This window comes from Syngnathus scovelli, chromosome 13 (assembly GCF_024217435.2).
Source record: "Syngnathus scovelli strain Florida chromosome 13, RoL_Ssco_1.2, whole genome shotgun sequence".
In the NCBI taxonomy this organism is placed as follows: domain Eukaryota; kingdom Metazoa; phylum Chordata; class Actinopteri; order Syngnathiformes; family Syngnathidae; genus Syngnathus; species Syngnathus scovelli.
In genome coordinates this window covers 811,355-838,841 of record NC_090859.1, presented here as the reverse complement: position 1 = coordinate 838,841, position 27,487 = coordinate 811,355, and the positions used below count along the sequence as shown (strand labels likewise).

The window sequence follows — 27,487 nt, the reverse complement described above, 5'->3', positions numbered from 1 at the left end:
TGGCTCCAGGTACACCTTTACGAGGTTGCCACAGGGGTATTGTGAAAGCCCGACGATTTACTCACAGGTGATGGCAGCCAGCATGGCTAAATTTGTCCCGCCGATGGGAAGTCAAATCTTGCTCTATGTTGATGACATTTTGATAGCGTCTCCTGATTTGGCCTCTTGCCAGAAAGACACGCTTGCTGTGCTGCATCACTTGGCAGGTGAAGGCCACAAGGTCAGCAAGAACAAGCTTCAACTGTGGTCCGCTGAAATTAAGTATCTAGGCCACAATCTGAGTTCCCAAGGTCGATCCATAATTGAGAGCAGAAAGGCCTCTATTTTACAAGCTCCTAAGCCGCTAACAAAGAAGCAAATGATGTCTTTTTTAGGTCTCACGGGTTATTGTAGAAGCTGGATACTGGATTATGCCCAAATTGTTGCTCCTCTGTCCAAATTGATGTATGTGGAGGACATCTCGATGTCCACTCACTTAAAATGGACTCCTGAAGCTGAGGATGCTTTTGTTTTGATCAAACAGACTTTGGTCTCCAGCTCCACTCTAGCCTTGCCCAACTATGAAAAGGTATTTGTCCAAACTGTTGACTGCAAAGGTCATTACATGACCTCCGTTTTGCTCCAATCACATGGCTCAAGGTTGCGACCTATTGCTTTTTATTCCTCTAAACTGGACAGTGTTGCATGTGCTCTCCCTCCATGCGTGAGGGCCGTGGTGGCGGCCTCCATGGCTGTGGAGAGCAGTGCTGGTGTTGTGTTGTTTCATCCTTTGACGCTGAAAGTTCCTCATGCTGTCTCAGCTCTTCTGCTGCAGACTAATATGACCTTCCTGTCGCCTGCGCGTCATCTTTCTTGCATGGCTACGTTGCTGTCTCAGCCACATCTGACCGTTGAAAGATGCACGACACTCAATCCTTCCACTCTCATTCCCCTTCCTGGCGACGGCGAATTCCATGATTGTGTCGATGCTGCCCAACAAGTTGCTAAAGCTCGGCCTGATTTGGAAGATACGCCTCTGCCAGATGGTCATGTGGTTTTTGTTGATGGGTCTTCTAAGAAAAATGAATCTGGTGTGACCCTTACTGGGTATGCCATTGTTACTGCCGACATGGTTTTGGAGGCTGCTAAACTGCCATCCAATATGTCTGCACAGGCCGCTGAGCTCATTGCTTTGACTGGGGCCTGCAAATTGTTTGCAAACAAATCCGTCACTATCTGGACTGATAGTCAGTATGCTTTTGCTACAGTACACGTGTTTGCTCAGCAGTGGAGCAACCGTGGCATGATAACTTCTGCAGGGAAGCCCGTCACCCATTCCACATTGCTGACTCAACTTTTGGACGCTGTCCAGCTGCCTTTAGAGATAGCAGTTTGCAAATGTGCTGCTCACACTGCGTGCTCTGATCCTGTTTCTCTCGGTAATGCTTTTGCTGACAAATCCGCGAAGGCCGCTGCAGAAGGCCGGCTCTGTTAGGGATTTGCTCACTCCAACTTATTTTGCAAGAACCAAACAGAAGACAGGCAAGTTCTTTTAGACACCTGCAGGTGGAGAGTCCATTCGTCGCTGTCTGAACAGCGATTATCGAATGAAGTCTAAAAGTCTCCTCCCTGCAAGGGCATATTTATTAGGAGGAACAGAGTGGGGGTGGGAGTGGACAGGTTTGGTGAACCCCCGGCCTCTGATAAGATCAGAGCAGGGGGTGTTTTACACTGTTGTGGGAAACAGAACAACTTTGATTGCTTCCCCTGCAGCTGGTCAATCAAGCAGAGGAAGCAACCACTTCATCTTACTCTGCATTGTGAGGGCAAGACGTGATTGATTTAATCATTGCATTGTGAGGGCAAGACAAGATTGATTTAATCATTACAGTCTACATTCCAACATAATCCTACGATAAAGATAACCTGGAAAACCCTAACATCTCCCTCCTGTTTTATCATATGATTATGTCACCCCAAACAACAACGATAAGCAAGAAAAAAAACATATATACGTATAATGAAGAAAGTAGAATGGTAAAAATAAAAACAACAAACAATGATAGCAACACTTTCCAGTGAAGATGAGGCATTACCTCAATACCCCAGATCAAACTTATTGTGTAAGCGAAAAACCTGCTGGCCAGGTGTTATTAGCAGGAAAATTCTTACACGGCCCCTGTGCCACAGGCGACCAGAATGCTATCAATAAAAACAAAAAGAAAAACACAGAAACAGTACATCTGAGGGAAGAGCGCAAGGACAACTTTGTCTCCGACGGACCATACTTTATGGTCATCTGGAACGTTCGCACCCCAGACAGGGTCATGAGGGTCAAAGGTTGCAACTGCTCTGCGTCGAGTCCAGAAGAGTTGTGTGCTCCTGTCAGCTGATGATGTCATATCCTGTAGGTGTGGTCTGTCACCCACACTGGTGCACACGCTCCTGTCCAGTTGGCGGGCAGCATCGGATAAACCTTGTGACCACAAAGCCACCAGCCATTCTGTATGAAGTATGTTCCGTTTGATGGTGTAGCCATGTTGGTTGGAGAGCCCTCACCACCTGAAATGGCTCTCTTATCTTGACACTCATCGGTGATGTCCAGAGCTCCCATCCAGTTTCCTCCTGGAGAGCAGTCGTCGTTAATGCAGACGTGGGTCTTGTTACCTTGGATGTAACATGTGTAATTCACTCCAGCTGGTCTCTCTGTGTAGGCCACTTGTGGTATTGTTCGTCCTTTAACAGTCACATTGAGATTTGCCCAGAAGTGTTCATCATAGGCACCGTCTGCAAGTCCAGAGTGGGATGGGTCGGCATCACTGATTGTGACTGCTCGGCGTTGATATCCAACTCCTCCCATGGATGCCATACGTTTCGCTTCAGTGACATTCATTGCTCTGGCCTCCAAGCGAACTTGCGTGGAGGAAGGGGGGAGTTTCGAACACACATAGCACGCCTCCTGTGTGTGAGCTCTCACAGTGAACCTGAGGGTTGTCCACCTGTGAGGGGGAGAGATCAGGCGGCAGTAAATTTGCATTGGACACATCTTTCAGTTTGAGCGTCCTGATTAGATAATCTGCCCAGGACTGCTCTTCATCTGTTGCTTGCAACTCTCGTAGTCAATTGTAGTGCCCATTTAACTGGCAAATAGGAGTTTTTTTTTTTTTTTTTTGTTTTTTTTGTTTTTTTTGTTTTTTTTGTTTTTTTGAAACAAGCTCTACAAAAAAATGTTTGTTTTGTTTTGAAAATATTTTGAATATGAATCAAATCCATATGTTGTATAAAGCTGACTGACCTGCCCCACTATCCCTCCTCTTGAGCCATGTGACGCGCACCATGGCTCAATATTGCAGCCCATTTGCATAGGTTCTTTGGTAGGGTAGGTCATTTATAGATGCCATTCTCTAATCTTGCCCCTGTTTTGACAACTAGCTTAGCAAGTAAATGGATGGCCTCCCCGAATGGGGAGCGACTCAGCTAGCAAATGATTAGACATTTTCACTTTGTTGTAGTTTCTTTAGTTACTTTTCAATCGTTTTCTCATTGTTTATCACAAGAATCTTAGAAATTTAAATACAAATCAAAACGTATGTTTTATTTTACTCAATTGTATGATTTAGAGAATCCATATGTAGTAAAGTTTTGTAGTACTACATATGATTTCATCATCATTTAGTTTGACTTTCTTTCCAAAACGCTTCTTAATTTCTCAGTTCACACATCTTCTACATGTGTTACTGGTTCTCCATTTTTTTTCTAGTTAATTATCAATCCAAAAGCTACGTGTTTCTTTCTAACATTCAACCTGCTCAAAATCACTCTTTCATCAAAGTCGCTCTAATTTTCCATAGTAGTCGCCAACGACTTCAACCATTCAACCTTTCATTCAGGCAATCATTCATCAATGCTCATCATATGTATCTCACACAGTCTCCAAAAAGGAGTCTTCCTATCACATCGGTCCCAATTCATCCAAGCTCACCACACAACACTCATATATCACTTTCAACTCAGGTTTCCTGGTAGAACAATCCACCAATTCAAAAAAAACTTAACTAAAACAAACAATTGGCAAATTAATCTGAATTTTTCTTTGTTTTTAAATTTGAAGAACTCAATCTCTAAGATTTAGCTTGCATTTAGAATTTTGTATAATCTTATAACACAACCAATCAATTATTCCTATTAAATGTAGCATTGCAAAATCTTAAATTCACAATTTAGCTTCTTCCAATTCCTGAAAGCATGTTCTGTCATTTTTTTTTTTCTTCGAATTTCTCATGTGGGCTCGACACTTAACATGCACTAGTATGGATTAGTTTCTGCTTGCAAACAGATTTCTCTCTTTTTCCTCTCATTTTTATCTTTCAAAATCATTTCTGTTCTGCGGTGCAAATTGGATAGACCACAGTCTAGCAATTTTTTTTTTTATATACTAAAACTTTAGCCAATGTTCATCATTTTAACATATACGCACACAGATGCACAGCTCTCACACGCAAAAGGTAGTTCCCAGCACCAATGATTCGTCACAGGCTGGCCATTTCCTGTGGTCGATCATGAGCTGGTCCCTCCCATGCACACGAGGACAGCACATTCTAATTTTATTTATTTATCTTCTAGAAGCAAGTTGCATTTCTTTACCACTTGAACTCTCAACTTCCTTTCTACTCCATACTTTTTCTTCCACTTCGGCATATATTGCATACAATTAAGAAATCTACTTGCCATGAACTTCTCGTTTTAAAGAAGAGCAGAGCAAGAGATTTACCGTTTTTATTTCCCATATTAATTCTAGTAGTTTTAGGTTATACAATCTCTTTGTCTCAAAAATATTATTATTATTATTATTACTATTATTACTTATTTATTTATTTAACTATTGCTTTGAGGATCCTCAATGCAGGTTTAAATTGACCTTTCAACAAATTACTAGCCTGTTTTTTTTGCCATGGATCAACGCTAGAACTGCTTCTTAGTCAATTTATCCTACCAGTCACACACTCAATCACACTAACTCCAGCGCTTTTTTAGGCCTCATGGCTCGGACAAACCAAAGCCGTATCTCATAGCTCGGATAAACCAAAGCCGAATCTCATAGCTCGGACAAACCAAAGCCGAATCTCATAGCTCGGACAAACCAAAGCCGAATCTCATAGCTCGGACAAACCAAAGCCGTATCTCATAGCTCGGACAAACCAAAGCCGTATCTCATAGCTCGGACAAACCAAAGCCGTATCTTTAGCGCTTTAACTTACTTGTCCCCTGGTTCGTTGCACCGCCGGATCCCGTCAATCCACCTCTGTCAGACGAAGGCAGACCTAAGATGCTGGCCCAGCGAAGAATTCTCTTCCCAGGACTTTCTTTTCCAGGTCCTCCTAATGGACGCTGGCTTGTCGACAATGCAGCACGTCCTCCTTCGCCGGTCAGATGGTGGGTATGAGGATCCCGGGTTTCCGCACCAAAATGTTAGAGATTTGCTCACTCCAACTTATTTTGCAAGAACCAAACAGAAGACAGGCAAGTTCTTTTAGACACCTGCAGGTGGAGAGTCCATTCGTCGCTGTCTGAACAGCGATTATCGAATGAAGTCTAAAAGTCTCCTCCCTGCAAGGGCATATTTATTAGGAGGAACAGAGTGGGGGTGGGAGTGGACAGGTTTGGTGAACCCCCGGCCTCTGATAAGATCAGAGCAGGGGGTGTTTTACACTGTTGTGGGAAACAGAACAACTTTGATTGCTTCCCCTGTAGCTGGTCAATCAAGCAGAGGAAGCAACCACTTCATCTTACTCTGCATTGTGAGGGCAAGACGTGATTGATTTAATCATTGCATTGTGAGGGCAAGACAAGATTGATTTAATCATTACAGTCTACATTCCAACATAATCCTACGATAAAGATAACCTGGAAAACCCTAACAGGCTCCATGTCCTCTCGTCTCTCACGGCTCATGATTCGATGTCACACATCCCCCCTGATGTGTTGCTTGACATGCAGTCTCAGAGCCCCTCCCAGGAACGGCTCTCTTGGGAAAAACGGGGTGCAACTAAAAACACTGTTGGTCATTTTGTGTGACCTTTGGGCAAGCCTGTCTTGCCTCGTAACTTGTTCAAATGGGCTGCTATTTCGAGTCATGGGGTCACCCATGTCTCGACGGGGGGTATGGTGAAACAAGTTGAGGCTATTTATACAACGTACGGCTTTGCAGCTTTTTCAAAACAATTTTGCAGAGCGTGTTTGATCTGTGCTAAACATAACCCACAAGGCAATTTAAGACCTCAGAGAGGGAAATTCCCGACTCCATTGTATCCGTTTTAAGATAATACATATGGATTATATCCAATTACATAAATGTGAAGGGAAAGAATATTGTTTAGTCATAATAGACGCATTTTCTAAATGGGTAGAAACATTTCCTACCAAACATGCTGATGCACTCACAGTGGCAAAGGCCTTATGCAAAGACATCATTCCAAGATACGGCATTCCGGAAACAATTTACAGCGACAATGGTCCACATTTTGTAAATCAGATAACATTGGGAGAATGTTCCACATATATCTAAAGAACCATTGTTCCTATCGTTCACAATCAGTTGTTGAGAGATCTAACGCGACTATAAAAAACAGATTAAAGAAATGTATGGAAGAAACCAAACGACCATGGGCTCAGTGCTTAGACCTGGTCAAAATGTACATAAATATTACAAGTACAACAGGGCTAACTCCCTATGAAACTATGTTTGGAAGACCTTACAGGCTTCCTCAGTTCAAGACCACATGGGAGATCCCCGAGGAAGCCACGTTAGCTGATTACATGAGAAAAATGTTGGAACGTCAAAAGAATCTAACCAATAACACTGATGATGAACCCATTTCTCCGCAGGAAGACCCCAAAGTGGTACCGGGAGACTGGGTTTTGATCAAGAGTATCAAGAGGAAGAATTGGCATTCACCCAAGTGGGAAGGTCCCTTTTTGGTACTACTCACGACACCTAATGCTTTGAAAATAGCCGAACGCAACACGTGGATTCATTTATCTCATTGTAAAAAGGTGATCTCCGCAGACCCAACCTAAGTACGGAAGGTGAGCAAAGTCTGGTAATAGTGCCTGATCCTGGTGCCAAGATCCAGGGTTGACACGAAAGCTAGCAGAAGCCAATTTCCAAGACACCAACCCGAAGCTCAGGGTGTTGACTCTGAGGAGATCCAAAAACATGAGCATTAGAGAGTCATTTGGTGAGTGCTTTAATCAGGCTGTGGCCTGCGCTAAGTCTGCCATGTGTTTTTGGTTGCTTTTGCTGGTTTGTGTTACCATTGTGTTTTTTCGGGGGTTATTTTATTTGGAGGGATAGAGTACCATGAGCCTCGAACATTCTTCTCTTAGGCAGCTACCAACGCTAATTCTAATCGATATGGCTCATGGGGAGAAATTGCTAGACATAAGCGCGACACTAAATCCCCTTTTGATCGTGTTGTTTGTGTTCCAGGAGCCGTCTGCGTTCCAACTTGCGTACCATGGCTTTTGTCTTGGACTTACAATAAGTCATTAATGTTTACTGTGACTCCTAATACATCTTCTTCTATTATTTTACCTATGAAGAGTTTGAAAGGTTTCGAAATGGTCACCCCGCTCTCTGGTTCCAGTGAAGAGGCTGTGTTCTTTGCTAAACGAGTGACTTTGAAAAATCAGGGCAAAAGCCTCCTTTTGTCTCTTACACTCACTGATGGTCAAATTCGTCCTCCAAATGCCACCTTGTTTAACACTTCTTGTTGGGGTTTTCAACTGTGGGCTTGGTCCTCTGGAGTCGATCCTCGCTTTCCTATTGCTATTTGCCTTAATAGAACAATGTCGGTCGCAGACCGTCCCGTTACAAATAAATACACCCTGTCAGCAGGAGCAAAAATCACAAGTACGCTCCTCACTGATGTAGACAGCTATTTTGTGGCCTCCACAGGGATAAGCGGTCATACTAACAACTGGCTTCTTATGGCTGAGCAGGCCGCAAAGATGGCTGGCGCCAGTTGCGTTGCATGCATGGGTCCAAGACCTCTTTTGAAAATCATACCTGCGAATATAGGTCCTAAGTGTGCTGTTACTTTAATGTTAAGCCTGTCCATTTCACCCACTCATGATTGTTTTAAATGGGATAAGGTTTACCCTGTTGCCTCTATGACAAAATATAAACCCCTTTTTTCGTCCGATGTAGCTAAGGGTAATTTTACATGTCTTAGATTACCTGGTACCGGTGAGAAGCTCGGCGCCCTACCTCCTCTATGGTGTGGGTCCATGACCAATGTCACTGCCCCTTTTTTGCCCATTGCTCGTAGTGATGTTTGGTTTTGGTGTAATAGTAACAAACTTTATGATAGGTTGCCTTTCGACAGCTCCGGAATTTGCGCTTTGGTAACCCTATTGCTACCTGTTCATTTGATACCGATGTCCTCTTATGATCTGACATCTTTTGCTAAGTCCGTGGTTCCCGTATTCTGGCCGAGAACGAAACGAAACGCCAAATGGCGGGGCGCGGCTAATCCAATTTACATAGACACCATTGGTGTTCCTAGAGGAGTACCGGATGAGTATAAGCTGGTGAATCAGATAGCAGCTGGTTTTGAATCCGCCCTTTGTTGGTGGTGTACTATTAACAAAAATGTTGACAGGATTAACTACGTCCATTACAACGTGCAGAGGCTTGGAAACTGGTCCGAGGCGGGTTTCAAGGCGGTCCACTCCCAACTGGCCGCTACTTCCCTCATGGCTTTCCAGAATCGAATGGCCCTTGACATGCTACTCTCAAAGGAGGGCGGTGTCTGCGCCATGTTCGGTGAGCAATGTTGCACGTTTATTCCGAATAATACTGCAGCCGGCGGAAGCCTGTCCCAGGCCCTTGAGGGCCTGCGGACCTTGAACGGGAAGATGAAGGAGCACAGTGGGGTGAACACAGAGGTTTGGACCGACTGGTTGAACGTGTTCGGAAAGTACCGCACTCTGGTTTCCTCTGCCCTGGTCTCCATAGCCGTTTTCTCTGCCATTTTGACCTTGTGTGGATGTTGTTGTATCCCTTGTCTCCGATCCCTAATTAACAGACTAATTACAACTGCTATCTCTCCACCAGCTGAGACTTTCCCGTTGCTCCAAAGGGATGACCTTTCGATCGACGCGGGTTCCTTCTCTAGTGACGACCCGGTCGACGACTCTATTGTGGTAAACCTGTCCGGTTTGTTTCGTGACCCTAGCTTTGCCGATTATGACTCAGTTTCCTCCCGTAAGTAAGTTAGTTCTTGCGAAATGTGATCCCTCGGCTGAAAATCTTTTTGAAGTGGCCATATGGGTGATGAGTTGTTCTCCGGGAACTTATGATAAAACAGGGGGGAATTGTTAGATAAATTGTATATATATGTTATCATGCGTTCCCTAATGAGTACTTATTAATAAAGTTATTGCGCAGAATGCTTGCTGTTTCTTCTTGCAGACATCACCCAGTCCACAACAAGTCAAACGATGCTGTCTGGAGCTTCCTGACCTTCTACACATCTGGGAATCCAAGAAAGTTGTTGATGTCTGCACATGTCATTTTGTCTATGCACTCTTTTCACATGACTACTTTGTTTCCCATAACATTCACTTTTTGTTTCTCATGGGATCCTCTCCGCGACTTCTAGTTTCATATAGAATCTCGTTTCTTCACTCATGAGACAAAGCCCACGCTTTCCCCCCCACCTATCAGGGGCTAGTCTCACATTGTAGGTAGGGCATTCCTAAATAAAAAGAGAGGAGTGTAAACAAGACCTTTAGTGTATTTTGGATTGCTGTAAGTCTGGATGCACTCCTCGCGAGAAAAGACCAACATTCTGTCTCACTGGTTTTGTCTGCTGATCCTTTTGCTGAATCTGAACCTAACAGTTAGGGTTAGGGTTAGGTTAGGGTTAGGGTTAGGGTTAGGATTGCGGTTGTCTTTTCTAATTTTTTAGGTGGGCATGGTCCGGGGACCAGAGGCGTGGTACCAATTTGAGGTAAGTATCCAAGGTAGGTATCAAAGGTAAGTGAGTCCGAATTGATTTTAATAAATTTGTCCTAATTATGTTAATTGAGCCTGCTGTTCGGAATTTCTGTTCCTAGTAGGACATAAAAAGGGAATTGGATTGAGGTAAGGATTAGGGTTAGGGTTGGGGTTAGGGTTGGGGTTAGGGTTAGGGTTAGGATTGGGGGTAGGGTTGGGTGTTAGGACATGGAGTACGCCTAGGTCCCCCTTGGGTGGGGCTTAGAACGAAGATTATATCGAGGCCGAATGTCAGGGAGTTCTTCGAGCTCCCATTCAGTTGAATCATCGGATTCAGTTGACTCATCGGAGAAGGACCCGAGTTCAGGTTCCCCCAATGGGTCAATGATGGGGTCCAGATTGGGGTTCGGGTTCAGCACTCCGACCTCATATGAAGTCGGACCTCGACCGTCAACCCAACGTGCAGTAGGGCTACGCGAATGCGATGGCATACAGAAGACCGATTTTCGGTTCTTCCCACCCTCTCGAGCCACCGTCCTCTGGGCCTGGACTGGCATGGAAGATGCCAAGGGCACCGAAACTGAACTCGGTGTCGGTGAAGTCTGGGCCAGGACTGGCGTCAACAGAGCCACGGGCACCGGAACTCGACTTGGTGCCGGCGACGACTGGGTCCGAATTGGCGTCAATAGAGTCACGGGCTCCGTCATTGGAGTCACGGGCTCCAGATCCGGACGTGGTGTTGGAGAGGAAGTGGGGCTAGGTAAATCAGGAGGTAGATCCACCATGCTTGCCCTGATCTGCCCCGCTACATAGTCCAAAGTGTCCTGCGAGAGCCGCGGATAATTCCGTCTGGCCCACCTCGTCGCCACCGCAAAGGCAGCGTCCCATTCCGGCGTAATGAGTACCAGCAGGTCATCCAATAATTGGGTAAGGCAGGTCAGGTAATGGTCGGTGAGGATTTGGCATGTTGTGTGACCCCAATTCAGAGCATTGCCCATGATCAGGTCCAACGCATCCCCGGTAGGGAACGCTGGCCTGACCATGGTCGACAACACCTCCACCATCCTTGCAATCATTCGCGGTTGCGGGGCTCCTCCCTCAGGGTTCACATTCCGCAGATGGTGGGTCACCTTAATGATGCTGTGCAACTTCCGGACTAGGAGGCCAAAATGAGCATCAGCTTGTCGCCACCCATTGGCCGGAGCCTTACTTTGGGTGGAATGCACATCAGAGGGCCGTCTACCACCTTGGCGTACCACCGTAGCATATGAGCGAACCCTGAAGCCGGAGTGGCTGGGGGGCACCGGAGGAGGCACTGGCTGGTTAGGATTGCGGTAGGAGCCCCCCTTCCTGTTGGAAGCAGGGGCAAAAGCACGGTCCATCCATCCGGCACACCTCCCAGCTCCCAGCCCAGGGTTCTGATGAGCAAAGCGGCGGCGTCGGCCATAGTGGACCGTGGTCCAACCTTGCTCCATGGCTGGAATTCGCCTTTGTTATATATATAATAAATTTGTTTTTATCAAAAAAAAAATGTTTTTAATATGGTTGTTTTTATTGAAATAGTTTTTAATAAAATTTCTTTTGTTAGATTTTGTTTGGCCAGTATATAATGTAAGTGTGCCTTGACAACGTTTCGGCCGCTAGGGCCTTCCTCAGGTCTGGCACACAAACAAAAAAAATGAAATTGATGCTGATATCCACTGTTTGTAATTGCTGCTGAGTTGTTTTCTCTTTGCTCTCTCTCCACGCACTGAGCGTCTGTTGCGCCGCGCGTCCTTTTATAGTCTCTGTTTGGTTAGAGTTTCTATTTTCAAATTTTAGTTTTTGTTTCTGACTTTTTCTTTTTTGGAAATATAATTGGTTTTAGCCTCATTAAATGTTTTCCAATTACGATTTGATATTATGAATTATGATTTTGAATATTTTATTGTTTTGTTTTTTGTTTTGTTTTTTTTAATTTTTGTTTTTTTTAATTTTTGTTTTTTAATTTTTTTGTTTCTCATTTTTCTTACTGCAGGTAAGTAGATTATTCAGGTAGGTATTTACGTATATATTTTGTGAATTGTAATTTTGAATTTTTTATTGTTTTGTTTTTGTTTTGTTTTTTAATTTTTGTTTCTCATTTTTCTTACTGCAGGTAAGTGGTTAGTTGAGGTAGGTATTTACGTATATGTTTTTTTGATTTTTGTCTTTTCTAATTTTTTAGGTGGGCATGGTCCGGGGACCAGAGGCGTGGTACCAATTTGAGGTAAGTATCCAAGGTAGGTATCTAAGGTAAGTGAGTCCGAATTGTTTTTAATAAATTTGTCCTAATTATGTTAATTGAGCCCGCTGTTCGGAATTTCTGTTCCTAGTAGGACATAAAAAGGGAATTGGATTGAGGTAAGGATTAGGGTTAGGGTTAGGGTTGGGGTTAGGGTTAGGGTTAGGGTTGGGGTTAGGGTTAGGGTTAGGGTTAGGATTGGGGGTAGGGTAGGGTGTTAGGACATGGAGTACGCCTAGGTCCCCCTTGGGTGGGGTTAGGGTTAGGGTTAGGGTTAGGGTTAGGGTTTGGGTTAGGGTTAGGGGTTAGGGTTAGGGTTAGGGTTAGGGTTAGGGTTAGGATTATGGTGGGAGCCCCCCCTCCTGGAGGAGGGAAAGGCAAAAGCACGGTCCATCCATCCGGGATTCCAATCAGCCCCCAGCTCACGATTCCGGCGGGCAACGCGGTGGCGTCGGCCATAGTGGACCGTCGTCCAACCCTGATCCATGGCTGTGGATCTAGAATTTGCCTTTGTTATATATTTAATAAAGTTGTTTTTTTTTTTTAAAAAATAAAGTTTCCTTTTTTATTTATTCTGGCCAATATGCAATGTGTGCCCTGACCACGTTTCGGCTATCTCAAGCCTTCATCAGGTCTGGCACACATGTATTATATGAAAAACTATTTTTGTTTTGTAAGGTGCAACAATGTGTCTTGCTTGCAGTCCAAATTCGCACTAAAGGCTCTTTGCCTTGCGGATTCCTTTTATACCCTCAGCTCGGTTGAAGTTTTAAATCTTTTTTGTTTTTCGAAATTTCGTTTTAGAAATGTAACGTGTTTTAGCTTATATTTGCATTTTCCAATTAATTTTCATAATTAAACTAGCCTTCATATTGGGTTTAAACAAAATAATTATAATTTGGTCAACTTGGAATTGGTATTGTAGAATAATGTAAACATACTAATTTTGTTTTTTGTTTTTTAATGTTTTTTAATTGTTTTTTTAAATGTTTTTTGATGTATTTTGTCTCGGATTGCTGTTCAAACTAACCCTAACCCAGACCTTCTTTTTCACGATGGACTGGGACAGTCTTTACACCAACATCCCGATAGCGGCGGGAATGGACTGTGTTAAGAAGGTATTGGAAAGGTTCCCGGACCCTAAAAGACCGGACTCTTACCTGTTGCAACTTCTGGAGATCAACTTGACCAAAAATGACTTTGAATTTGACGGTCAGTACTACCTACAAATAAAGGGGACGGCCATGGGGAAGAAGTTTGCTCCAGCGTACGCCAACATTTTTATGGCACATTGGGAACACGAGGCCTTGGCAAAATGCAAGAAGAAACCACAAAGATACGTCAGGTACTTGGACGACATATGGGGAGTATGGGCTGGATCAGAAACGGAATTCCGTGAATTCTTCCATTTACTTAATTCCCACGATCCGTCCATTACCCTCAAGGCAGAAATTGGGCACAACTCCATCAACTTTCTTGATACTACGGTATTCAAAGGCCCCAATTGCCACAAAAACCAAATATTGGATATTAAGGTCCATTTCAAAGACACTGATACACATGCCTTGGTACACAAGTCCAGCTTCCATCCTTCCCATACCTTTCAGGGGATTGTCAAGTCGCAGCTATATAGATTCCACCGCATATGCACCGGAACGGAGAACTTCTACGATGCAGTCGGGATACTCTTTGGAGCTCTAAGAAAGAGAGGGTACAGTCGCTCCTTCCTGAGGAAGTGCTTGAAGACATACCGGATGAAGGGAAGAACCAGGGCGGTGGGTGACCCTATCCCGTTTGTTTCCACCTACTCATCAGGGATGAAGTACCTACACAACAAAATCAGAAGAAATTTTAGGGAAGTCATGGCCTCCGGGGATGAACCACAAGCCACTAGATTGGTATCGGCATTCAGAAGAAACAAAAACCTCAAGGACCTACTTGTTCGGGCCAAGTTACCATCTACATTGCCCAGGGACCCTCATCCGCTTAGGCCACACTTCACCAGTCTGTCGTTTGTCAGGAGGGTGCGGGACAAGATGGTTTTTAAGGTTCAAGAGGGCTTCACTCTAGAATCCAGAAATCTAGTCTACCTGGTTATTTGCAAGAGATGCGGCACTAAACATGTAGGGAGTACAAGGACCAAACTCGGTACATTACTTATGCAACTTAAGTATAAAATTACTCACAAAATGGACAGCAGTTCACCGGTCATCCAGCATTTCATCCACCATGGGACAGAGGCCCTCTACATAGCGGGTTTAGAACGCAACAGCGCATGGTCAGACCCCAAGCGGTGTGATAGAGAGAAATACTGGAGAGCAAGCCTTGAAATGCCATCTCAGCAGGCGTAAAGGTCAATCCTAGACCCTATCAGGTTCCTACCCTAAACCTACCCTAACCCCAGTCCTATCCTAACCCCAACCCCACCCTAACCCAAGTCCTATCCTAACCCCAACCCCACCCTAACCCTAATCCTAACCTATCCCCAACCCCACCCTAACCCTAACCCTAACCCCAACCCCACCCTAACCCTAACCCTAACCCTAATCCCAACCCTAACCCTAACCCTAACCCTAAACCCATACTCACCCACAAAAAAAAAAAAAAATATGTACACACCTACCTTCACTTCTTACCTATAGATGGAACTAATTACCTGCAGATGGAACCGCAATCTTGCACCCTGGACCCCTGAAAAAAAAAAAAAAAAAAATCTTTATAGAAATATACTATTTCAATTTGACTAATTGTAATTTTTTCGTTTAAACCGAATAAGACTAGTATATTATTAAAGTCAATTGGAAAACGCAAATACAAGCTAAAACATGTTACGTTTCTAGAACGAAATTTTGAAAAACCAAAAAGATGTAATAAAAAGAATTTACAAAACAAAAGACCTTCAGTACGAATTCGAATTTCGAGCAAGACACATCGTTGTACCCTATGAGAAACAAAAATATTTCATTCAATACGGGTGTGCCAGACCTGAAGAAGGCTTAGTATAGCCGAAACGTTGTTAAGGCACACTACTATTTACATTCAATTTAATAATTTCCTATTTACAGTCGATTTAATAATTTACTATTGTTTATTTTATTTACAGTTATTTACAAATCATTTATTTTATTTCATTGCAATAAATTACGTTGCTAAATTCGGACAATTTGGACACTAAAAATCTTTTTGAAAAATAGACATTTGATAATTTATTTTAGAATAAAAAGTTTAAAATTCAAGTTTTACCCACTCATTATATCTTTGAAATTTGAAAATTAAAAATATACATTTAGACATAACAATAAAAATTTGAAGTCCAAAAATTAATATGTCAATTAATTACAACGGGGAATGGACAGTTGTCCGTAGGGGGCGACAGCGCCAGCCTGCAACCCGGGGGCGGGAGCGGGTGGCGAGGTATGGCCACGGATGGATGGACCGTGCGTTGTCCTCTTCTGCTAGGGAGGGACATCAGTTCCCCGTCCCTGGTAGGGGTTGGACTTCACAATCCAACCCTAACCGTAACCCTAAACCCTAACCCTAACCCTTAACCCTAACCCTTAAATACCCTAAAATTCGAAAATAAACAAGTCAAAATTTGAACGTAAACACAAATTTGAACAATAATTGCAAATAAGCACTATTTGAGACCAAAAGGCAGTTAAAAGTAAATACTTACCTCAAATAAAATCACAATACTCACCCAAAACAAAGAAATGTGCATACCTATCAAATTTGAATGTAAACAATTGCAAATAAGCATTATTTGGGACAAAAAAAAGCAAAAAAAGCAGTTAAAAGTAAATACTTACCCAAAACAAAAATATACTTACCTAATCCGGAGATCACAAATCCACGCCCAATCGGTGCCTGCAAGAAAACAAGTTACTATGCTAAAGAAACAAGCGCAAATCGCTGGCTCCGCCCACTTGGAGGAGTGTATATAAGCACCGTTCGGAGCAGGAGCTCTCAGTCTCGATGCGGCCGTGGAGGAGGAAGCAGCTGCCCATGTGATGAAACTAAACTAAATTTAGATGCAATTCCTGTGTGCCAGACCTGAAGAAGGCACAAAAGATGCCGAAACGTTGTCGATGGCCACACAGATGAACACAATTTAGCGCAAAATGACGCCGGTACAAAACCAATTGGAAACAAATAGTAATTTACCCACGCTCTACCCAGATAGGAGAGCGCATGGATGCCGCACAGAGCAAGATGCTCTCGCTCCACCCAGATAGGGGAGTCGATGAATTAGGTGCGAGGTACGAATATTTAGTTGAACGCAAGCGCAGCTGTCAATCTTACATGCCAAATCGAGACTCACTTATTAATTATATAACAAAGGCGACCGGATAGGTAAAGTGCAATCAAAAACAAGCATACAATAAGCACAAACACGTGTTCAAGGTCAAAAACGATCTTTATTAAGCCCTAATTAGTCCTGGCCAGCATGGCGGGTGCGGCGGCAACGGGCAGGATGCTCTGGAGCTGGTTGTGGGGTGCGGGCCAGGATGGTAGGACCGTGCCTTTGTTCCTCTCCTTCGGGGGAGGAACTCTTTACCTAATCCTAACTCGCCTGTGCCACCTCCAGTGCGCCCCCCCCCCACGTTTCCGGTTTCCATCGAGCTCCTGTTACGTCTGTGTGCTGTCCCCTAAACTGGTCCTATCCCAGCCCTAATCCTAACCTATCCCCCATCCTAACCTAACCCCTAACCCTAACCCTAATCCTAACCCTAACCCTAACCCTAACCCTAACCTGACCCCATTTCCCGATAAGACAAAAACGTCAACCTGCAAGTTAAAATTTGAAAATAAACAAGTCAAAATTTTAACGTAAACACAAATTTGAACAATAATTGCAAATAAGCACTATTTGAGACCAAAAGGCAGTTAAAAGTAAATACTTACCTCAAATAAAATCACAATACTCACCCAAAACAAAGAAATGTGCATACCTATCAAATTTGAATATAAACAATTGCAAATAAGCATTATTTGGGACAAAAAAAAAAAGCAAAAAAAGCAGTTAAAAGTAAATACTTACCCAAAACAAAAATATACTTACCTAATCCGGAGATCACAAATCCACGCCCAATCGGTGCCTGCAAGAAAACAAGTTACTATGCTAAAGAAACAAGCGCAAATCGCTGGCTCCGCCCACTTGGAGGAGTGTATATAAGCACCGTTCGGAGCAGGAGCTCTCAGTCTCGATGCGGCCGTGGAGGAGGAAGCAGCTCCCCATGTGATGAAACTAAACTAAATTTAGATGCAATTCCTGTGTGCCAGACCTGAAGAAGGCACAAAAGATGCCGAAACGTTGTCGATGGCCACACAGATGAACAAAATTTAGCGCAAAATGACGCCGGTACAAAACCAATTGGAAACAAATAGTAATTTACCCACGCTCTACCCAGATAGGAGAGCGCATGGATGCCGCACAGAGCAAGATGCTCTCGCTCCACCCAGATAGGGGAGTCGATGAATTAGGTGCGAGGTACGAATATTTAGTTGAACGCAAGCGCAGCTGTCAATCTTACATGCCAAATCGAGACTCACTTATTAATTATATAACAAAGGCGACCGGATAGGTAAAGTGCAATCAAAAACAAGCATACAATAAGCACAAACACGTGTTCAAGGTCAAAAACGATCTTTATTAAGCCCTAATTAGTCCTGGCCAGCATGGCGGGTGCGGCCGCAACGGGCAGGATGCTCTGGAGCTGGTTGTGGGGTGCGGGCCAGGATGGTAGGACCGTGCCTTTGTTCCTCTCCTTCGGGGGAGGAACTCTTTACCTAATCCTAACTCGCCTGTGCCACCTCCAGTGCGCCCCCCCCACGTTTCCGGTTTCCATCGAGCTCCTGTTACGTCTGTGTGCTGTCCCATAAACTGGTCCTATCCCAGCCCTAATCCTAACCTATCCCCCATCCTAACCTAACCCCTAACCCTAACCCTAATCCTAACCCTAACCCTAACCCTAACCCTAACCCTAACCTGACCCCATTTCCCGATAAGACAAAAACGTCAACCTGCAAGTTAAAATTTGAAAATAAACAAGTCAAAATTTGAACGTAAACACAAATGTGAATAATAATTGCAAATAAGCACTATTTGAGACCAAAAGGCAGTTAAAAGTAAATACTTACCTCAAATAAAATCACAATACTCACCCAAAACAAAAAAATGTGCATACCTATCAAATTTGAATATAAACAGTTGCAAATAAGCATTATTTGGGACAAAAAAAAAAAAAAGCAAAAAAAGCAGTTAAAAGTAAATACTTACCCAAAACAAAAATATACTTACCTAATCCGGAGATCACAAATCCACGCCCAATCGGTGCCTGCAAGAAAACAAGTTACTATGCTAAAGAAACAAGCGCAAATCGCTGGCTCCGCCCACTTGGAGGAGTCTATATAAGCACCGTTCGGAGCAGGAGCTCTCAGTCTCGATGCGGCCGTGGAGGAGGAAGCAGCTCCCCATGTGATGAAACTAAACTAAATTTAGATGCAATTCCTGTGTGCCAGACCTGAAGAAGGCACAAAAGATGCCGAAACGTTGTCGATGGCCACACAGATGAACAAAATTTAGCGCAAAATGACGCAGGTACAAAACCAATTGGAAACAAATAGTAATTTACCCACGCTCTACCCAGATAGGAGAGCGCATGGATGCCGCACAGAGCAAGATGCTCTCGCTCCACCCAGATAGGGGAGTCGATGAATTAGGTGCGAGGTACGAATATTTAGTTGAACGCAAGCGCGGCTGTCAATCTTACATGCCAAATCGAGACTCACTTATTAATTATATAACAAAGGCGACCGGATAGGTAAAGTGCAATCAAAAACAAGCATACAATAAGCACAAACACGTGTTCAAGGTCAAAAACGATCTTTATTAAGCCCTAATTAGTCCTGGCCAGCATGGCGGGTGCGGCCGCAACGGGCAGGATGCTCTGGAGCTGGTTGTGGGGTGCGGGCCAGGATGGTAGGACCGTGCCTTTGTTCCTCTCCTTCGGGGGAGGAACTCTTTACCTAATCCTAACCCTAACCCTAACCCACGCTCTACCCAGATAGGAGAGCGCATGGATGCCGCACAGAGCAAGATGCTCTCGCTCCACCCAGATAGGGGAGTCGATGAATTAGGTGCGAGGTACGAATATTTAGTTGAACGCAAGCGCAGCTGTCAATCTTATATGCCAAATCGAGACTCACTTATTAATTATATAACAAAGGCGACCGGATAGATAAAGTGCAATCAAAAACAAGCATACAATAAGCACAAACACGTGTTCAAGGTCAAAAAGGATCTTTATTAAGCCCTAATTAGTCCTGGCCAGCATGGCGGGTGCGGCCGCAACGGGCAGGATGCTCTGGAGCTTGTTGTGGGGTGCGGGCCAGGATGGTAGGACCGTGCCTTTGTTCCTCTCCTTCGGGGGAGGAACTCTTTACCTAACCCTAACCCTAACCCCTAACCCTAACCCTAACCCAAACCCTAACCCAAACCCAAACCCTAACCCTAACCCTACCCCTAACCCCTACCCCTACCCCTAACCCTAACCCTAGCCCTAACCCTAACCCTAACCCTAACCCTATACTTACCTCAAATAAAATCACAATACTCACCCAAAACAAAAAAATGTGCATACCTATCAAATTTGAATGTAAACAATTGCGAATAAGCATTATTTGGGACAAAAAAAGCAGTTAAAAGTAAATACTTACCCAAAACAAAAATATACTTACCTAATCCGGAGATCACAAATCCACGCCCAATCGGTGCTAAAGAAACAAGCGCAAATCGCTGGCTCCGCCCACTTGAAGGAGTGTATATAAGCACCGTTCGGAGCAGGAGCTCTCAGTCTCGATGCGGCCGTGGAGGAGGAAGCAGCTCCCCATGTGATGAAACTAAACTAAATTTAGATGCAATTCCTGTGTGCCAGACCTGAAGAAGGCACAAAAGATGCCGAAACGTTGTCGATGGCCACACAGATGAACAAAATTTAGCGCAAAATGACGCAGGTACAAAACCAATTGGAAACAAATAGTAATTTACCCACGCTCTACCCAGATAGGAGAGCGCATGGATGCCGCACAGAGCAAGATGCTCTCGCTCCACCCAGATAGGGGAGTCGATGAATTAGGTGCGAGGTACGAATATTTAGTTGAACGCAAGCGCGGCTGTCAATCTTACATGCCAAATCGAGACTCACTTATTAATTATATAACAAAGGCGACCGGATAGGTAAAGTGCAATCAAAAACAAGCATACAATAAGCACAAACACGTGTTCAAGGTCAAAAACGATCTTTATTAAGCCCTAATTTGTCCTGGCCAGCATGGCGGGTGCGGCCGCAACGGGCAGGATGCTCTGGAGCTGGTTGTGGGGTGCGGGCCAGGATGGTAGGACCGTGCCTTTGTTCCTCTCCTTCGGGGGAGGAACTCTTTACCTAATCCTAACCCTAACCCTAACCCACGCTCTACCCAGATAGGAGAGCGCATGGATGCCGCACAGAGCAAGATGCTCTCGCTCCACCCAGATAGGGGAGTCGATGAATTAGGTGCGAGGTACGAATATTTAGTTGAACGCAAGCGCAGCTGTCAATCTTACATGCCAAATCGAGACTCACTTATTAATTATATAACAAAGGCGACCGGATAGATAAAGTGCAATCAAAAACAAGCATACAATAAGCACAAACACGTGTTCAAGGTCAAAAAGGATCTTTATTAAGCCCTAATTAGTCCTGGCCAGCATGGCGGGTGCGGCCGCAACGGGCAGGATGCTCTGGAGCTTGTTGTGGGGTGCGGGCCAGGATGGTAGGACCGTGCCTTTGTTCCTCTCCTTCGGGGGAGGAACTCTTTACCTAACCCTAACCCCTAACCCTAACCCTAACCCAAACCCTAACCCAAACCCAAACCCTAACCCTAACCCTACCCCTAACCCCTACCCCTACCCCTAACCCTAACCCTAGCCCTAACGCTAACCCTAACCCTATACTTACCTCAAATAAAATCACAATACTCACCCAAAACAAAAAAATGTGCATACCTATCAAATTTGAATGTAAACAATTGCGAATAAGCATTATTTGGGACAAAAAAAGCATCCATCCATCCATCTTCTTCCGCTTATCCGGGGTCGGGTCGCGGGGGCAACAGCTTCAGGAGGGACTCCCAGACTTCCCTCTCCCCAGCCACTTCATCCAGCTCATCCCGGGGGATCACAAGGCGTTCCCAGGCCAGCTGAGAGACATAGTCTCTCCAGCGCGTCCTGGGTCGTCCCCGGGGTCTCCTACCGGTGGGACATGCCCGGAACACCTCCCCAGGGAGGCGTCCAGGAGGCATCCTGATAAGATGCCCGAGCCACCTCATCTGGCTCCTCTCAACGTGGAGGAGTAGCGACTCTACTCCGAGTCTCTCCCGGATGACCGAGCTTCTCACCCTATCTCTAAGGGAGAGCCCGGACATCCTGCGGAGAAAACTCATTTCGGCCGCTTGTATCCGAGATCTCGTTCTTTCGGTCACGACCCATAGCTCGTGACCATAGGTGAGGGTAGGAGCGTAAATCGACCGGTAAATTGAGAGCTTTGCCTTTTGGCTCAGCTCTCTCTTCACCACAACGGACCGGTACAGGGTCCGCATTACTGCCGACGCTGCACCGATCCGCCTGTCGATCTCACGCTCCATCCTCCCCTCACTCGTGAACAAGACTCCAAGATACTTGAACTCCTCCACTTGGGGCAGGATCTCATCCCCGATCCGGAGAGGGCATTCCACCCTTTTCCGATCGAGGACCATGGACTCGGATTTGGAGGTGCTGACCCTCATCCCGACCGCTTCGCACTCGGCTGCGAACCGTTCCAGCGAGAGCTGGAGATCACGGCCTGAAGAAGCCAACAGCACCACGTCATCTGCAAAAAGCAGAGACGCGATGCTGAGGTCCCCAAACCGGACCCCCTCAACGCCTCGGCTGCGCCTAGAAATTCTGTCCATAAAAATTCTGAACAGAATCGGTGACAAAGGGCAGCCTTGGCGGAGTCCAACCCTCACTGGGAACGAATCCGACTTACTGCCGGAAATGCGGACCAGACTCTGGCATCGGTGATACAGGGACCGAACCGCCCTTATCAGTTGGCTCGGCACCCCGTACTCCCGAAGCACCCTCCACAGAACCTCCCGAGGGACACGGTCGAACGCCTTCTCCAAGTCCACAAAACACATGTGGACTGGTTGGGCAAACTCCCATGCACCCTCGAGGATCCTGCCGAGGGTGTAGAGCTGGTCCACTGTTCCACGGCCAGGACGAAAGCCACACTGCTCCTCCTGAATCCGAGGTTCGACCTCCCGATGGACCCTCCTCTCCAGCACCCCTGAATAGACCTTACCAGGGAGGCTGAGGAGTGTGATTCCCCTGTAATTGGAACACACCCTCCGGTCCCCCTTCTTAAAGAGGGGAACCACCACCCCAGTCTGCCAGGTGAGGGGCCAGACAAAGCACGGCTCACAAGCCCCTTATGATGAGTAATATAAATGGACTTAGTTTTCCCTCGCCCGGACGCGGGTCACCGGGGCCTCCCTCTGGAGCCAGGCCTGGAGGCGGGGCTCGAAGGCGAGCGTCTGGTGGCCGGGCCTTCGCCCATGGGGCCCGGCCGGGCATAGCCCGAAATGGAAACGTGGGTCCCCCTTCCCATGGGCTCACCACCTGTGGGAGGGGTCGAAGGGGTCGGGTGCAATGTGAGCTGGGCGGTAGCCAAAGGCGGGGACCTTGGCGGTCTGATCCCCGGCTGCAGAAGCTGGCTCTTGGGACATGGAATGTCACCTCTCTGGCTGGAAAGGAGCCCGAGCTGGTGTGCGAGGCAGAAAGATTCCGACTAGATATAGTCGGACTAGCCTCCACACACAGTTTGGGTTCCGGTACAAGCCCTCTCGAGAGGGGCTGGACTCTCTTCCACTCTGGAGTTGCCCACGGTGAGAGGCGTCGAGCAGGTGTGGGTATACTTATTGCCCCCCGGCTGGGCGCCTGCACATTGGGGTTCACCCCGGTGAACGAGAGGGTAGCCTCCCTCCGCCTTCGGGTGGGGGGACGGGTCCTGACTGTTGTTTGTGTCTATGCACCAAACAGCAGCTCAGAGTACCCACCCTTCTTGGGGTCCCTGGAGGAAGTGCTGGAGAGCGCTCCTTCTGGGGACTCTATCGTTCTACTGGGTGACTTCAATGCTCACGTGGGCAATGACAGTGAGACCTGGAAGGGCGTGATTGGGAGGAACGGCCCCCCTGATCTGAACCCGAGCGGTGTTCTATTGTTGGACTTCTGTGCTCGACACGGATTTTCAATAATGAACACCATGTTCAAACATAAGGGTGTCCATGTGTGCACTTGGCACCAGGACACCCTAGGCCGGAGTTCGATGATCGACTTTGTAGTCGTGTCATCGGATTTGCGGCCGCATGTTTTGGACACTCGGGTGAAGAGAGGGGCGGAGCTGTCAACTGATCACCACCTGGTGGTGGGTTGGCTCCGATGGTGGGGGAAGATGCCGGTCCGACCTGGCAGACCCAAACGCTCTGTGAGGGTCTGCTGGGAACGTCTGGCAGAATCTCCTGTCAGGAAGAGCTTCAACTCCCACCTCCGGCAGAGCTTTTCCCACGTCCCGGGGGAGGCGGGGGACATTGAGTCTGAGTGGACCATGTTCCGCGCCTCCATTGTTGAGGCGGCCGACCGGAGCTGTGGCCGTAAGGTCGTTGGTGCCTGTCGTGGCGGCAACCTCCGAACCCGCTGGTGGACACCGGCGGTAAGGGATGCCGTCAAGCATGGACTCCTTGCGGGACTCCGGAGGCAGCTGACGGGTACCGGATGGCCAAGCGGAACGCGGCTTCGGCGGTTGCTGAGGCAAAAACCCGGGCGTGGGAGGAGTTCGGTGAGGCCATGGAGAATGACTTTCGGACGGCTTCGAGGAAATTCTGGTCCACCATCCGGCGTCTCAGGAGGGGGAAGCAGTGCAACGTCAACACTGTTTACAGTGGGGATGGCGTGCTGCTGACCTCGACTCGGGACGTCGTGAGTCGGTGGGGAGAATACTTCGAAGACCTCCTCAATTCCACCTACACGCCTTCCATTGAGGAAGCAGGGCCTAGAGACTCTGAGGCGGATTCTCCAATCTCTGGGGTCGAAGTCACTGAGGTAGTTAAAAAACTCCTCGGTGGCAAGGCCCCGGGGGTGGATGAGATCCGCCCAGAGTTCTTAAAGGCTCTGGATGTTGTGGGGCTGTCATGGCTGACACGCCTCTACAACGTTGCGTGGACATCGGGGACAGTGCCTCTGGACAAAAAAAGCAGTTAAAAGTAAATACTTACCCAAAACAAAAATATACTTACCTAATCCGGAGATCACAAATCCACGCCCAATCGGATCCTGCAAGAAAACAAGTTACTATGCTAAAGAAACAAGCGCAAATCGCTGGCTCCGCCCACTTGGAGGAGTGTATATAAGCACCGTTCGGAGCAGGAGCTCTCAGTCTCGATGCGGCCGTGGAGGAGGAAGCAGCTCCCCATGTGATGAAACTAAACTAAATTTAGATGCAATTCCTGTGTGCCAGACCTGAAGAAGGCACAAAAGATGCCGAAACGTTGTCGATGGCCACACAGATGAACAAAATTTAGCGCAAAATGACGCCGGTACAAAACCAATTGGAAACAAATAGTAATTTACCGGCGGCTCGGTGGCGCACTGGGTAGCACGTCCGCCTCACAGTTAGGAGGGTGCGGGTTCGATTCCACCTCCGGCCCTCCCTGTGCGGAGTTTGCATGTTCTCCCCGAGCCCGCGTGGGTTTTCTCCGGGCACTCCGGTTTCCTCCCACATCCCAAAAACATGCTTGGTAGGCCGATTGATCACTCCAAATTGTCCCTAGGTGTGAGTGCGAGTGCGAATGGTCGTTTGTTTCTGTGTGCCCTGCGATTGGCTAGCAACCGGTTCAGGGTGTCCCCCGCCTACTGCCCGATGACGGCTGGGATAGGCTCCAGCACGCCCGCGACCCCCGTGGGGACTAAGCGGTTCAGAAAATGGATGGATGGATGGATAGTAATTTACCCACGCTCTACCCAGATAGGAGAGCGCATGGATGCCGCACAGAGCAAGATGCTCTCGCTCCACCCAGATAGGGGAGTCGATGAATTAGGTGCGAGGTACGAATATTTAGTTGAACGCAAGCGCAGCTGTCAATCTTACATGCCAAATCGAGACTCACTTATTAATTATATAACAAAGGCGACCGGATAGGTAAAGTGCAATCAAAAACAAGCATACAATAAGCACAAACACGTGTTCAAGGTCAAAAACGATCTTTATTAAGCCCTAATTAGTCCTGGCCAGCATGGCGGGTGCGGCCGCAACGGGCAGGATGCTCTGGAGCTGGTTGTGGGGTGCGGGCCAGGATGGTAGGACCGTGCCTTTGTTCCTCTCCTTCGGGGGAGGAACTCTTTACCTAATCCTAACCCTAACCCTAACCCTAAACCCTAACCCTAAACCCTAAACCCTAACCCCTAACCCTAACCCCCTAACCCTAACCCTAACCCTAACCCCTAACCCTAACCCTAACTCTCCTCAGGGTCTTACACATCGGCGGAGTCAAGGCAGAGTACCTCCTCTTCCTGATGGGGGACAGTTTTAACTGCTGGAGTGCCGTTTAGTGCCTCGAACCTCCCAAAGAAGTTATTTAGACCATTTAGAAAGTCAGCATCAACTTCACCCACCGGGGGGGGGGGTGATTTGTAGTCTGTAATCGCCCGTATGCCTTGCCACATACTCCTGTTGTTGTTGGCATCGTGGAAACGATCCTGAATTTTTCGACTGCGGTCTCGCTTCGCTACCCTGATGGCACGGTTCAAGTTGGCTCTCGCTGTCCTCAGTGTCTCCTTGTCGCCAGACTTGAAGGCAGAGTTCCGCGCTCGTAGCGTTTGACGTACCTCCTCAGTCATCCAGGGTCGTTGGTTGCCCCGGGTGATGATATTCTTAGTGGTGCTGACGTCCTCGGTGCATTTGTTGATGTAGGCTGACACAGTCATGGCGCTCGTAGCGTTTGACGTACCTCCTCAGTCATCCAGGGTCGTTGGTTGCCCCGGGTGATGATATTCTTAGTGGTGCTGATGTCCTCGCTGCATTTGTTGATGTAGGCTGACACAGTCATGGCACACGCATGTCAAATCTACATCGGGAAAACTGGGAGGGAGGGAGGCAGGCAGGCAGGGAGGCAGGCAGGGAGGCAGGCAGGCAGGCAGGCAGGCAGGCAGGCAGGCAGGCAGGCAGGCAGGCAGGCAGGCAGGCAGGCAGGCAGGCAGGCAGGCAGGCAGGCAGGCAGGCAGGCAGGCAGGCAGGCAGGCAGGGAGGCAGGCAGTGTCTGTCTGTTGAGGTTTTCACCTTGTTCTTCTCCTGCTGAAGTTCTAACTGGACGTCCATCAGTTTGGCTCTCAGCTCGTCATTGGCGGCCTGAAGGGCGCCCGTTCACTCCGCCTTGGCCCGCCCTGCCGGAGCTTGTTTGGACATCTCTTACTCGAGTCTCGCCCGGTCGTCAGTCAGAGATCACAACATTTGTACCTGGAGAGCACAAACGCAGTGCTGTTTTCCACTGGCTTCGGACTCAACTTCAATCGGTACCGTAACTTACAACATCATAAACATAGATCTAGCTTGACTTATTCATTGAATAAATGCATTTAGTTCTTCAAAACTGCATCACGCAACATAGCGTGACCGAGACGGCCGTTATCCACCTGCGTGAAGTTATTTGGTGCAATGAATGAGATGTTTAAGACACCATCGTTCTGTCTCTATGTAGATGAAGGGAAATAATCGATTGCTGAAGGTCCAAAGGTGTTGTGATAAACAAATAAACATTTTAGTGATTAGTGACATATTTGTGATAAACATATTAGGCAGGATAATCACATATGTTAAATTGACTGCCCACACTGTATTTATTTATGGTTATTTGTTAAATCGAGTACTGTTAGACATGAAATAGGAAGTGTTTCACATAAATGGACGACGAAAGGGGTACTCACCATTGTAGCTCCTGCTGGTCAATGATACGAGCCTCTTCTTGCAGTGGAAAACATACAGCCAACAAACACCGTGGAACCTAAAGGAATGAAATTAAACATTAACATTTAGCCTCAACCAACATTCACAAACGTAAATCTTTTTAAACACAATGAGTTGTACTTACCGTGTACGCTCTAGACGGTCCAC

General features: G+C 46.7%; 1 long non-coding RNA gene across 1 annotated transcript; it reads right to left on the bottom strand.

Annotated features, from left to right (window-relative positions):
• Positions 1-1,526: 1,526 nt before the first annotated feature.
• LOC125979894 (uncharacterized) lies at positions 1,527-5,900 on the bottom strand. Its single transcript, XR_007485484.1, has 2 exons — positions 2,851-5,900; positions 1,527-2,766 (listed from the first exon to the last, which is right to left on the bottom strand). It is a non-coding gene; the product is annotated as an uncharacterized lncRNA (long non-coding RNA).
• Positions 5,901-27,487: the final 21,587 nt, after the last annotated feature.